The sequence below is a fragment of the Nicotiana tabacum genome, chromosome 16 (assembly GCF_000715075.1).
Source record: "Nicotiana tabacum cultivar K326 chromosome 16, ASM71507v2, whole genome shotgun sequence".
NCBI lineage: Eukaryota > Viridiplantae > Streptophyta > Magnoliopsida > Solanales > Solanaceae > Nicotiana > Nicotiana tabacum.
The window spans coordinates 85,253,644-85,267,381 of NC_134095.1; positions in this window are offsets into that span (position 1 = coordinate 85,253,644).

Genomic DNA, 13,738 nt, shown 5'->3' on the forward strand with positions numbered 1-13,738 from the left:
CACCAGGAAGTGATCATTCACGACGATGGTAGCAACCCTATATATAGTCACCAGACCATTCCATCAATCGAGGGGAGAAAGAAGCTAGGAGGAGAGACTTACCATCACATCGAATGGGTAAATGTTGTTGACAAAAACAAATGGTGGGATAACAAGATCGAGAGCATACTGAATTGGAGTTGGTACAAACCTGGAAAAGGGCTCGGCAAGAACCTCCAAGGAATCACTAAACCCATAAAACTCAAGAAACATGGCACCACTTTCGGTCTGGGATATGAATACACCTGGGAAGAATTCAACAATTGGTCGCCCCCATGGCGCAGTCCTTACTATCCACTGGAGCAGCCAATACCACACTTGGAGCATACTTTTCTACCGGCCGATGTTATCTATGGGTCAGAAGAAGAGGAAGCACTGGCAGTGGTGAAGAATTTGTTCCTAGAAGACAATGATATGGATTGTTGTGTTGTCCTCGAGGAGGAGGGGAGGAAAGCCCTTCCATACAGGCTGTAAGCAGAGGGGCACACCTCAATAACTGGACCATCAGGACGACTAGAGCCCGACGAGCATCAGGGTAGCAAGGCTAAAACAAGCACCATCTTATTTACTAAATTTTTTTTATTTCTCGTATGTTTTCAATTCCTGCAATAAGATTTCCAATGTTCAAAACGATTATGCAATTTATCAAAGTATTTGACTTTTCTTACCAATCAACACTCATTATTATTTTTTCTCTCATTACTTTACTCACACGACATTACTATTACTTATCTTGATGAACCAATGATTGTGACATGCAACGAGACGACGCAACAAACAGATATAGATTCAGAGGAAGATGACATACCAGAAGAGATTGTTATGGAGGTTGAGAATTTTAAGAACAGGCCTAAGTCCAACCTGGACGAGACTGAGATTGTCAACCTGGGAGATACAGAAAACGTTAAAGAAACATGAATCATCATCCACTTATCGCGATCAGAAAAGAAGGAATACATAGAATTTCTAAGAGAGTATGAGGATATATTCGCCTGGTCATATGATGACATGACTGGCCTGAGTACGTCTATTGTGGCACAAACTGCCAACCGATCCAACATGTCCGCCAGTAAAGCAAAAGCTCAGAAAGTTCAAGCCTGATATGAGTCTGAAAATCAAGGAAGAAGTCACTAAGCAAGTCAAAGCTAAGGTTCTCAGGGTAGTAGAATACCCGACATGGTTAGCCAACATCGTGCTAGTGCCAAAGAAGTATGGGAAGGTTAGATTCTGTGTCGACTACCGGGAACTCAACCGGGCCAGTCCGAAAGATGACTTCCCTTTGCCGAATATACACATCCTGATCGACAATTGCATCAAGCATAAGTTGCAGTCATTTGTTGATTGTTTCGCTGGTTATCATCAGATCTGGATGGATGAAGAGGATGCTAAGAAAATGGCATTCATTACGCCGTAGGGAATGTACTGTTAAAAGATGATGTCGTTTGGGTTAAAGAATGTAGGGGCCACCTACATGAGGGCCATGACCATCATTTTCCACGATATGATACATAGGGAGATTGAGGTATATATAGATGATATCATCATCAAGTCCAAGAGAGCCACCGATCACATAGAGGATTTGAGGAAGTTCTTCAATAAACTGCGAAGGTACAACCTGAAACTGAATCCCGCAAAGTGTGCATTTGGGGTTCTTGCTAGAAAGTTACTTGGGTTTATTGTGAGTCGTCGAGGAATAGAATTGGATCTGTCAAAGGTCAAAGTTATTCAAGAATTTCCACCGCCAAAGAACAAGAAGGATGTGATGAGTTTCTTGGGAAGGCTGAACTACATCAGACAGTTCATAGCACAGTCTACAGTTATCTGTGAGCCAATCTTTAAGATGTTGAAGAAAGACGCCGCTACCAAATGGACTAGTGACTGCCAAAAAGCTTTCAGTGGAATTAAGGAATACTTGTCAACACCACCTGTCTTAGTCCCGCCTGAGCCAGGTAGACCCTTATTACTCTACCTTGCAGTACTGGATGGAGCTTTCAGTTGTATTCTGGGGCAGCATGATGAAATGGGGAGGAAAGAGCAGTCTATTTATTACCTCAGTAAGAAGTTCACCCCATACGAGGCCCGGTATTCTCTGTTAGAGCGCACCTGCTGTGCTTTGACTTGGGTAGCTCAGAAGCTGAGGCACTACTTCTATGCCTATACTACATATCTCATATCAAGGATGGATCCTCTGAAGTACATCTTTCAAAAGCCCATTCCCACGGGAAAGCTAGCCAAGTGGCAAATCATGTTGAGTGAATTTGACATTGTCTACGTAACTCAGAAGGCAATCAAGGGACATGCACTAGTGGATCACCTTGCTAAGAATCCCGTGGATGGAGAATACGAACCCCTGAAAACGTATTTTCCTAATGAAGAGGTATCATTCATAGGAGAAGACATTGCAGAATCCTATGATAGTTGGAGAATCTTTTTCGATGGAGCAGCAAATTTCAAAGGAGTTTACATATGAGCAGTCCTAGTATTAGAAACCAGTCAGCATTATCTAGTGTCTGCCAAACTCAGGTTCCAGTGCACCAACAACATGACTGAGTACGAAGCCTGCATGTTAGGGCTCAAGATGGCCATTGACATGAACATTCGAGAGTTGCTAGTGATCGGAGATTCGAACCTACTTATACATCAGGTCCGAGAAGAATGGGCAACGAAGAACTCCAAGATACTCTCGTATCTGCATCATGTGTAGGAATTAAGAAAGAGGTTCACAAAGACGGAATTCCAACATGTTCCCAGAGTCCAGAATGAGTTCGTCGATGCATTGGCTACCCTATCATCCATGATACAACATCCAGACAAAAACTTCATTGATCCCATTCTAGTAAAGATCCACGATCAGCCAGCTTACTGTGCCCACATCGAAGAAAAAGCAGATGGAAAGCCTTGGTTTCATGATATCAATGAATATTTGGCAAAAGGCGAATACCCAGAACTTGCAAATCCTACTCAGAAATGCACACTTCGGAGGTTGTCCAATAATTTCTTTCACAGCGGAGGACTCCTGTATGGAAGGACTTCTGATTTGGTATTACTAAGCTGTGTTGACGCAAAAGAAGCATCCAGGCTACTAGAGGAAATTCACGTTGGGACCTGTGGTCCACATATGAACGGTTTTTTCTAAGCAAAGAAGATACTCCGAGCTGGTTACTTTTGGATGACTATGGAGACGAACTGCATCCAGTATGTCCGGAAATGACATCGTTTCTAGATACATGCAGACATGATAAAGGTACCTCCAAATGACTTAATGCAACAAGCTCCCCATGACCGTTCGTTGCTTGGGGGATGGATGTTATTGGACCAATCGAGTTCGTCACTTCCAATGGACACAGATTTATCTTGGTAGCAATCGACTATTTCACCAAATGGGTCGAAGCAGCATCTTTCAGAGCAGTAACTAAGAAAGTCGTGGAAGACTTTGTCCGCGACTGCATCATTTGTCGATTCGGGATTCCAGAATCAATCATTACTGATAATGGATCCAACCTCAACAGTGACTTGATGAAAGCTATATGTGAAACTTTCAAGATCAGACACAAGAATTCTACAGCCTACAGACCTCAGATGAATGGAGCCGTAGAAGCTGCCAATAAGAATATCAAGAAGATACTAAGGAAAATGATAGAGAAGCATAGGCAGTGGCACGTGAAGCTATCATTTGCTTTATTGGGGTATCGCACCACAGTCCGCACATCAACTGGGGCAACCCCTTATATGCTGGTCTATGGTACAGAAGCCGTCATTCCCGCCGAAGTGGAAACTCCTTCCTTAAGAATCATACCGGAAGTTGAGCTCGACGATCCAGAATGGGTGAAGAGTCGTTACGAGTAGCTAGCTCTTATAGATGGAAAGAGAATGAATGCAGTTTGCCATGGTCAACTTTATCAGAACAGAATGTCCAGAGCTTTCAACAAAAGAGTCAAGCCAAGACAGTTCACACCGGGGTAGCTGGTGTTAAAGAAAACTTTCCTGCATCAAGATGAAGCCAAAGGTAAGTTCTCTCCCAATTGGCAGGGTTCATACATGGTTCATCGGGTTCTGACAGGAGGAGCCCTCATACTTGCAGAAACGGATGGAGAAGTCTGGCCAAAACCAATTAATTCAGATGCAGTCAAGCGCTACTATGTGTAATTTTCATGCTTTCCTTATATGATGTAAATTGAACTATGCCTGACCTGATTCCCGTTTAAGAGGGGATACGTAGGCAGCCCTATGAGTTCGGTCACAATTCAATAAAATTTTCATTTCCCCCCGCAATTGGAAACTAAGGCAGTATTTTGAGGAGGACCCTCAAAATTCCAAAGTAATTTCAGCCAATCATCACAGGCAACAATCAAAAACATCAACCCATTAAACTGGGGTAGAATTTTGAGGAGGACCCTCAAAATTCTATAGCGAAAAAGGTCGCAATGTCTTGAGTCACGTCACAGTCATCGGTTTATCTAAAAGTTGTTTCTTAATTGTATACTTATGTCATATTTTTACAAATTCATTCATGTTTATTATCGAAATCGCCTTGTTTAGCACTGCTACCCCAATGATACATACAGTATCACCAGATCAAAGCTGAGCAGGTCAAGCAAAGCCAGCGGGGATACGAACTAACTTCCCCCTACAAAACTCATGATTTTTCTTTGAATGCAGGCACCGAAATTACGAAAGTATTAAACATGCTATATACTCACGAGACAAACACTGTTTAGGAATACAATTCTCGAAACTATTGCACTTACCAACATTTGCTATCTACGCACGCCGGTGATATTCCGTATGGCACAATGTCCCCAGCAGTCACCATATCGCAATCTGCTATCAGCTAAGAAAGCTCTATTACCATTTTTATTTCTTGCATAAGGCTACCATTCTACCTTCCGAGACTAAACATTGTCTCCATCTGCATTTCTGTATTGCATAAGGCTATCATTCTGCCTTTCAAGACTAAACGCTATCTCCATCTTCATTTCTTCATTACATAGGGCTACCATTCTACCTTCTGAGGTCAAACGCATCCTCCATCTGCATGGCTGAAAGATCGCCACTTCATCTACATTTGCATGGCTGAAAGATCGCCACCTACTGTATTGCATAGCTGAAAGATCGCCGCCTTATTTACACTTGCATGACTGAAAGACCGCCACCTCTACATTTGCATGGCTGAAAGATTGCCGCCTTATTTACACTTGCATGGCTGAAAGACCACCACCTCTACATTTGCATGGCTGAAAGATCGCCACCTACTGCATTGCATGGCTGAAAGATTGCCACCTTTTTTACATTCTGCATGGCTGAAAGATCGCCACCTTATCTACATTCTGCATGGCTGAAAGATCGCCACCTTATTTACATTCTACATGGCTGAAATATCGCCATCTACTGCATCTCATGGGCGGAAAGCTCACCAAATTATCCAAAGGCATCATTGTTCGGAGCCACCATTTTCATAGCCCGAGAACGCCATGTCATGGTTTGAGGACCCCTTTTAATCTTTTGCATATCATTATTCAAAGGCATCATGGTTCGGAGGCACCATCCTCATAGACCGAGAACATCATTTCATGACCTGCGAATCCTTTATTGTACGCTTCATGGCCCAGGATGTCATGGTCTAAGGACGTCTCCTAACCGTCCAAAGACAACTTTCATGGTCCGACGAGAATTTGCATCATGTTTAAATTTGCGCACAATATATGCATGTATTGCTTATTTGTAGGTAAACCGGCAAACAACGGCCATCTCGGCAGGAGCAATCTCGCTCCAGTTCCTGCGGCCCTATTAGACCTTAACCATTCACCCCGTCCTAAATATCGCGTCTGTTCTTGAAAGTCCCCATCGGCATACTCCGCCGACGAATTCTAAACTACATATGGCTTGATTCCTGTAAAAAGGGATATGTAGGTAGCTTAGAAGCCAGGTCACGACCTAAACCTTTTCGATTTGTTCGCTCGATCAAAATTGGCCATCATATCTTTACCCGACAACTCTTTTATCCTTCCCGGGTAAAGAGGGGCAGTTGTTGATGCCCAATTTTTTCCTGTATATTTTTAATATGAAAAGTACTTTCAAAATAGAATATGTAAACATATATTAAAGATTTTTAAATCAATTTATTGCCGTATTTTATCCAGAAAAACCCAATAATTATTCCCAAAATTATCATTTTGGTGATTCATTTATTGAATTCTCATATTTATGCTAAAATATAGCTAATATAATTTTTGCATATTTTTACAAATCTATTTAGTATTTTTAAAGCTAAATTGCATATAATTGTAATATTAGCCTCTTTTAGATTTAATTACGTTTATATCTATAAAAATTAAGTCCAGTATTTTTAATTTGATAATTATGTACTATTAATCATTTTAGTACCTTTAATTTATTTTCAGAAATTATTTTACTATTTTTTATAAATCGAATAGGGAAAATTGGCTATTTAAATGTGAGCCCAATTTCATTTCAATTATAGCCAAATTCTGATCCCAGTTAACCCAATTCAAACACAATTACCCCGGCCCAAATCCATTCATACCTGACCCTCTAACCCAATTAAACCAACCCATACCCGGATCCCCACCTAACCTCTTTAATCCCAGTCGTTGATCACTTAGATCAACGACTCCCGTCCCTCATTTCCTAATTAAACCCAAAAGACCCCCCCAAACCCTTTCATTATTCACACTCCGCTGCCTCTGAATCCCCTTCGCTCTCAAACCCTCTCAAACCCTAGCCGCTGCCCTCAACTACAACCCTAAAACCTCCCAAATCCATGGCTTCCAAGGTCATCGGAGGCCCGTATCCACCTCCCATGGCTTCTACGTGTTCAGTTGTTATGGTTTCAAAGCTAGATATTGAAAGAGCTTGGTCCAGACCTTGGTCGATTTCAGTTTATGGCTATTCTCCGGTCGTCTCCAACCTTTCTCCGACCAGCCATGGCTATTCGAGTCTGACTCTTGACTCTCCTGCTTAAATCGATGGTTTTCAAAGCTTTTCTCACCACTTGGGTTCTTCTGAAACCTTCACCTTTAAGGTTCTCTCGATTTCTCTTAGATCTGTTTCAGATCTATGTTTGCTCTAAACTTTTAAGCACTTTTCTCAAAGTTTCTTTTAAAACTCCGCTTTCAAAACTCCTTATCTTTCTGATTAAGGTTCTGTTAAGTTATTTCGAAACCTTTCTTTGATTTTTGATATGTTTTGCTGTGTTTGCTCGTATTATCCTTCTGCCTGAGTTTGCATGTTAAAATCCCTAATTTCTTTTAACTGTTTATTAAATGATTGTTTGTTTGCCTGAGTTTTTGTCTGATCTGTCTATTTATCCTCTTTTTAAAACCCCTTTATTGTTGACAATCTTATGGTTTTGGGTCTGAGACTGTTCGTTTAAGTGCAAAAGTTCTTTTCGAAATCTCTTGTTCCCTTTGTGTGATTCTTCTGATTTTGGGTTTCTATCTTCTCTTTAACTCTCCTATGTTGAAAGCCCTAATTTTTAGGGGGTTCTTTGTTTGGTTTTGTGTATCAGCATGACTGGCCGGTTCTTGTTTTTGAGTTTCTATGATTCTTCGTGACTATCTTGCCTTGATTTTCTTCTACTCAATTTCTTAGCCTAAAAAAACTTACACTGATTCTACATGCTTGTGTTCATCTTGATTGTTCGAAACTTGCCTATTTCTCATCGAATCAGTATTATTTGACACTCATGTTTGCTAGGTTTGTATGTCGACTCTTGACAGTCTGTGTCTTACTTTATTTATATGCAAAATATTGACACATGACTTTCCCTTTGATTGATTCTGATTCCCCCGTTTCTTGGTCTAATTTGAACACTTTCCTTTAGACCTTCGATCCCTACTTTTCTACTCAATCTAATTGATTTTCTTACCTTGGCTGCTTGATTCTTACTGTCTATTTCCCTAATTAGAGTTTTTCTGAACCTAGCCTTAATAGTTTACTCTATGCCTAATATGTTTGAATTATTTCCTTGTCTACACATTGATTTCTTTCCTTATTTGTTACTTGTTCTTACCGTTTGAACTGATTCCCTTAAATTAAGGGAGTACTTGTACTGATTTTGGTCCTAATTGGTTCTGAGTTCCATAATTACTATACAATTGTAATTCTTGCCTTATTTTACATGGTTTTGAACTACTATATATACATACTCTCTCATTAACACAAACACACGAACATTTTAGTTCTGAACTCACACTTACACTCAAAACACTCTCTCTTGCTTTATTACTTGTATTGTGACCTGTTTAGCCGGCTGAAAGCCAAGGCTATATTTCGAAGTCAAGCTACTTTTCTTTACTGCACTTTGCTTCTTTGACTGGTATGTTCTAATTAAGTTTTTCAGCACCAACAACAACATGCTTACTTACTGATTTTGTATTCTTGTCTGCCTACTGCTTGTATTTAATTCAGTACCATTACTCAGCATGCTGTAATTTCCTTTCTCTTGTTCTGAATCAATGTATTATGAGTCCAAATCCCTACCCCAATGTGATTAATACTTGTGGTTAGTTTGGGGCATGACAGCATTGAACATTGCTGAGCATGACCCAAACTTGATCCTCCTAGGATCATAGCTCCCATGTTTTCCTTATATGTTGTGTGCTCTGGTTGATTTATAAGCATGACAACACTCCCTATTGCTGTGCATGCCAAGAATTAACTCATGCCTAAGTATATAGTCTCCTTGCAATGGATTCCCAATCCCCTGCCCCTTTATGTGAATTTATCAATTTTGTGAAGTGTTAATGACTGACTCTTATCACCTTTTTCCTCTCCTTTATTCCTTCAGTTCTTAGAACTCAGTTTCTGTACTTCTCACTCTCTTCTTAGACCTAAGTTCTGCCCCCCCTTATGTGAGCCTTGCCTTGGGACCCACGAACTCCCTCTGAACTTGGACACATGAGGGCTGGCATTTGCACACTGCACTTTTCCCTATTCTGGTTATGAAACTTGGGTGTGAGCACTGCCTGGGGTCCTATTGAGGCCCTTAGGGAACTCTGACACACTCAAGGCTGAGAAAGGATTTGGATCAATGGTATTTTGAGTTGGTTTATCTCATAACTCATAGAGGAAGTCAAGAATTAGGCTTCCTCTGGTTGTAACCTCTTCTTTTACACTTTTCTGATGTAATTCATTATTCAGTTTGTAATAATTTGTAATAAACATTGGGGTTTGGTTAGTGAAAAGGTTGGGAAATTATGCATGCTCAAGGGTAGAAAATATGCCTATAAGACTGCATTCTCTACTTGTTCAATTCGCATTTAGAAAACATGCCTATACGACTGCATTCTCTACTTGTTCAATTCACATTTAGAAGACATGCCTATAGGACTACTCTAATTCTGCATATTCACACTACATTTAGAAACCATGTCTATAGGACTCGCTTGTTTAATTCACATCTAGATAACATGCCTATAGAGATTATCTGAAATTCTGCACATTTGTCACTGTTTAGGTATCATGTCTATAAGGGTCTAAAATCAGTAACATATAGAAATCATGCCTATAGGGATTCCCAAGTAAAATTCTGGTTCGTTTATATTCACATTTAATGTTAGATATCATGCCTATAGGGATTAAAATCAGCAATATTAGATACCATCGCTTACAGAATCTGAAACTAGTTCAATTTAAAATCAATTCGATTCTGAATCAGTTTTAAACAACTTTCCGTCTCTATTTAACGAGGTTTAGCAAGCATGCCTATAGGATCTCAAACAATTTGTTTTAAGTTAGTATTGTTTCGCCTCATTCTGAATTAAGTAGATAGCGTGCCTATAGGACCCCGTCTAAACACTTAGGCAAACCTTAGCTGTAAAATGAATTCGCTTTTTGTTAAATGCTACAACCAGCAGGCAGTCCTGATTCGGACTTCTTATCAGATTTATGTAATAAACTAATCTGCCTCAATAATCAACTTCCCTCGTCTTTATGTGCTTTAATCAGACCCAAAAAGTATGTGCAAGTCATGCTAGTTATGTGTTTTGTTTGAGGAGGTATACTTGAGCCTTCGTGTTTATGTGTTTCCCCTTTAATGTGCAGTCTTTTATATGTTTTGTATGTCACCTTATATTTTTACCTTTGAAACTTCAAGTCAGCCTAATATCCTTCCCCTTTAGGACTAGTAGTCCTAAGTGCCTCCGGGACTGATAGGAACGGGATGGATAATAGCATGCAATAGTGTTTGAGACCAATCTGCGCTTTAGTACGTTAAACGGGGTGGGAAAGGGTAGATATGGATATGATGATCGGTGCGCTAATGCCACGTGTAACCCCTCTTTTGAGGAGTGATTACCGGGTATTGCATTGATGTGATCCATATTTTTATCAAACCTAGGACCCCCTTTCTTTATTTCCCCCTTCTTTTTTGGTATTGTAACTCCTTATTTAAAATCAGCTCTTGTAATTGCTCTTTCAAACTTGGTTTACTTTCAGACCATTGTGTATTGAAATCCCCTCTTTTTTGAGTCTTATCTTCTTATATGTTAATTGCACCCCAAATTCACAATAATTGTCTGGCCGGAAACCACACTAGTAGATCCTGAGGGGTGCCTAACACCTTCCCCTTGGGATAATTTCAAGCCCTTACTCAATCTCTGGTTGTTCAAACAAACTTAGAATTGAATTTCTGGTGGTGTCCTAATGCACCTTAATCATTAGGTGCCGACAATTGCAAAACCCAGTTCCCAAAAGGAATGAGTTGTCCCAACCAAATGTCCTAAACCCGATTTCGCGAGAAAAAGGGGGCGCGACACATGGTTTTATGGCAAGACATCGAATTGGTCATGAAAAGAAGGTGCTTAAAGATAAAGTGTATTGTATTAAAGTGCTTAGGAGGGTGAGTCACTATTCTCTGAAATATATCTGACCCGTCCCTTAGCCGACATTGCAACCTATAAAGTCATGATTGGTCCTAGATTTTGCGAGCTTAAATTAGTAGATACTTACACTACGGGCAAGTCTATGGTACGAACTTGGATGTCATAAGAGTTTCTTTGTGAGAGTGAACAAATTCTTCCATTCTGAGAGTCCTTAAAATATATTTGAACTTATATTTGAGTGTGTGGACTACTTTCTCTCTGTGGTTTGTTGGTGAGGTCACATGATTTAGGATTGGTAGGGACAATGAATTTTGAGTTGGCACAAGTAGCGAGCCATACTGTGAAATGCATTAGAGTCAAGTTTTGAGGCAAAGATGTTAGAAAGAGTTACATAAATATTTTAAATAATCTTGGCATGAGTTTATAACTTGAGGAAAAGTATAAATAGTGCATATGCTGGGTTCTAAGCATTGATATAAACCATTGTCATTGATATGATACATGAGTATGTTTTGAAAGTTTTCTTGCCGACGTGCTTAATTTTAAGTTGTTCGAGGACGAACAAGAATTTAAGTGTGGGGTGGTAATAAATAATGAAAAGTGCATATTTTTTTAGTATATTTGCATATTAATTCTTGTGGGAGTCGTGCGAAATTACATGATTTTTTAAGTGAAATGTGCCCATTATGTGTTCTTATGTGTAGGAACAAGTTTTGATGATAAATGATCAAAAGATGATAATTTGACACAAAAAAGGAAGAGATGGAAATAATTGGGTGTTCGTCCAATTTCATGCGTGGCACAAAAACAGACACGAAAAAGGAGAAAACTGAAGGCACAAAACAGCGAAGTGAAGCGAAGGCACTGGTCGCTTCACGAATTGGGAAATGACAAAACTTGAGTCCGCGTCCATGGGTGGGCGACGCACGAAGGCAGACGTGGATTCCAGCTTTCCTATCCGATATTGGATTGTATTGGACGACCCTCCACCCTATCTAGATCAAATAAATACGCCCTAAAACACAACTTTAGAGGATGAGACACAACTGTAGGATTGCACAACACCTTTGGAGGCAAGAATACACTAGGAGCAAGGAGGAAGATTCAACCACGAGTTTTTCCTTCTTTCTTCTTGTTTTCTATTGTTGGTTATGAATTTTAATATTGTATTTTCACATACTACTATGAGTAGCTAATTTATTATTTAGGGTTTTGATGGAACCTTTTGGAGGATGAATTCTTATTATGTTTGAATATAATTTAGCCTTTGAATTTCTTTAGTTGTTCAACTACGTGCTTATATCTGTTGATTGAATGACCATCAACTGACTGTGCCTATTTATTATGTATTGCTTGGGAAAGGGTACATATTTAGGTAGTTATTGAACAAAGTCACTTCTAACGTATATGAGGAATCAATACGGCAGGTTTAAAGGTGGGTTTAGGAATAACAAAGCCTTGACATGGTCATAGTGAGCGGTAAAATTGTGCCAGCTAGCATAATTCGAGAGAATATATCGAGTAAATTATTGTACTTTCTCGGGAGAGAATTACGACACCTGAAGTGTGCATGATCAATAGAGAATAATTAGGCAAAATTATAGAAGACATGGCGGGAAGGATTCCGACAATTGAGGAAATCATAACTCTAAACTTTCTTAAGCTTGTCTCCAATCCTTAGTATCTTTTGTTATTAATTTTCTATTTTAATTTGTTAGTTAATTAGCTAAATATAATATGTATAAATTAGGAATTTTTCGAGCTTGCCTTTTTAGTGATATTTAACATTTATAGTTAAGCCTTAGTTCTCTGTGGGATTCAACTCCGGACTTTTTGACTGGATTGTATTTGCAGCGACCGCTTATCCTTTTTAGGAGTAGAGTTGGGCGTGATCAAATCCCCCGAGATCAAAGTTCCCAAGGGTCTCAAGGCTTAGGCCAATGCTTGCGCCGGAGAGAGCAACCCAACCTAAAGTTAAACTCTACTCCCAAATACTTTTAACCACTAACGACTAACTCTTCCTTATAGGTTTGAATGCCAATGAGACAAACCATCCACTATAACATTTCATACCACAGAAACATACTTTCCCTAGTAGAATAATGCAAGGAAAACACATAGAAAAAATCCCTATATTTCAGTATTAAATGAGTGAAGCACATATTGAATAATTTTTAAAGTCAGACTTCTAAGCACACATGACAATAGGAACATTTATGCTATTGTTGCTAAAAATTAGACAACAAGAGTCGAACATCTCACAAACAGATAAGGCACATAGTTTGGAATTGTAATAGCTTTAGGATACAGATACTAATGCCTTAACATTGATCACAGGTGAACACACACCTAGGTTAGTGACATTACTTAAATCCCTTGAGATCCTTAGTACAGATTTATCCCATATTGCTGTCTGAATGTCATCAAGATCCCTTGTGAGGGCATCCACATCTGGCATACTGGGCTACTGATCAAGGTAGGAATCTCCCTTGAATGAAATGACACATGGAACTCGTACACTATGGATCTAATGGGAGGTAGAGTCTGCATATATGGAACATGCTCATTGGTGGCATCATGCTCCCTCGTCAAATCAGGTTCTTCATTCTCATCCTTATCATCATCACCATCGTTAAGAAAGGGTGTGTCATCTCCAGACTCATCAGCATTATCGTCGTAAGCACTATCATCTTCCTAACTATGTGCATCTGCCAGATTCTGACTAAATATATTGTCTTCAGGCAATTGAGTAAGGACAAGACCTTCAAGTTGCTCGTTTTATTGCACAACCAATAAAATAATGAGTTTCTCAAATTCATCCAAATATTACATATAAACTTTATCACTTAACTTAC